General features: G+C 44.5%; 1 non-coding gene across 1 annotated transcript; it reads left to right on the top strand.

Annotated features, from left to right (window-relative positions):
• The first annotated feature begins 744 nt into the window (after window positions 1-744).
• On the top strand, window positions 745-911 carry LOC140707161 (U1 spliceosomal RNA). The gene has a single exon (XR_012087112.2). It is a non-coding gene; the product is annotated as a U1 spliceosomal RNA (small nuclear RNA).
• The last annotated feature ends 588 nt before the right edge of the window (window positions 912-1,499 follow it).

Genomic DNA, 1,499 nt, shown 5'->3' with positions numbered 1-1,499 from the left:
ACCTGTGTGACCTCATGATGCGGCTGAGGGCACCAATACATCACAGTCATAATATGGATGCTGGGAAATTATGGATTCGTTTAGGTTTTTTACCATGGGTGTACGGTATGTCACAGGTTGACAGCAGAAGTGTAAGAGTCACTAATGCCACAGACCCATTTTATATCAGAGATCTGAGAGGAGGCTGGACTACAAATAGGTATCTGGGGTGGTAATATAGCATGTAAAGGTAAAGGTTCCCCTTGACATTTTTAGTCCAGTTGTGTCCAACTCTAGGAGGCGGTGCTCATCCCGTTTTCAAGCCGTAGAGCCAGCACTTGTCCAAAGACAGTTTCCGTTGCCACATGGCCAGCGTGACTAGGGAACGCCCTTTTACCTTCCCACCGAGGTGGTACCTATTTATCTACTTGCATTTGCATGCTTTCGAACTGCTAGGTTGCCGAGAAGCTGGGACAACGCGACGGGAGCTCACTCTGTCGCGTGGATTCGATCTTACAGCTGCTGGTGTAAGATCGAATCCTCTAGTGTACAGGTATTAGCATAAGGTATTAGCATATTGTGGGAGGAACACTTAGCCCCTGATGGGGGTCCCACAGGGCACCCCAAAACACTGAGGAGCTGTCTTGGCCTCTGGCAGGACTGGGGCTGTGCAGCCCTGTACTGAGTGGGAGGTGCAGCCAGGGGGTCACCATTACTTTGGGGATCAGGGGACAGAAGGGGGTAGGAGATGCAAGGGCTGTTCCAACTCATACCTTGTAGGGGAAACACCATGTTGTCAAAGTAGTTTTCTTAGGGAGAGGCTCATCCATTGCACTTTGGGTTTGCTATTGACCCCTGTGATTTCCCCAAATGTGGGGAACTCAACTATATAATTTGTGTTAATGGGGGCATTATGTTTGTGATTTCTGTTTTTTTTTATTATTACAATCTCTTTACCCTTTGGTTCCTGGCTGTTTTTACCATCCTCTACCACTTAAATTTGCAGCCATAATCCCATTGGTGATGTTTTGCAAGATGGTTTTTTCCCCCAATTGAAACACATTAATTATATAAGACCTACTTTTTTATACCAAAAAAGTGGGGGAGAAAGTATATGCTGCTGGCTTTTCAGGAAAAATAGCAGCATACACTTTCTCCCCCACTTTCTTCCGATACAAAAGTAGGTCTTATGTAATTAATGTGTTCCAATTGGGGGGGAAACCATCTTGCGAAACAGGGTAAAAAAAAACTGTCTTGCGAGGCAAGGACCCAAACATCATCCAGCAAAAATTGCCCATAGGAACAATCGTTTTGTGAAGCACAACATTGCTCAAAAAAGTCACATTGCTCAAAAAAAGTTATTGTCTAGCGAATTCCTCGTTTTGTGAGGCAATTGGTTGGCGAGGCATCACTGTATATAACTAACTAAAGAGAAAAAGAGAAGGATAACTAAATTAAGGACAGCAAAATTAATAACCCCAAACTAATAACCGATCTGGTTGCCCAGTGTAGGGAGTGAA

Source organism: Pogona vitticeps, chromosome 4 (genome assembly GCF_051106095.1).
Source record: "Pogona vitticeps strain Pit_001003342236 chromosome 4, PviZW2.1, whole genome shotgun sequence".
In the NCBI taxonomy this organism is placed as follows: Eukaryota; Metazoa; Chordata; class Lepidosauria; order Squamata; family Agamidae; genus Pogona; species Pogona vitticeps.
The sequence above is the reverse complement of the archived record's forward strand: the minus strand, read 5'-3'. Positions and strand labels throughout refer to the sequence as shown.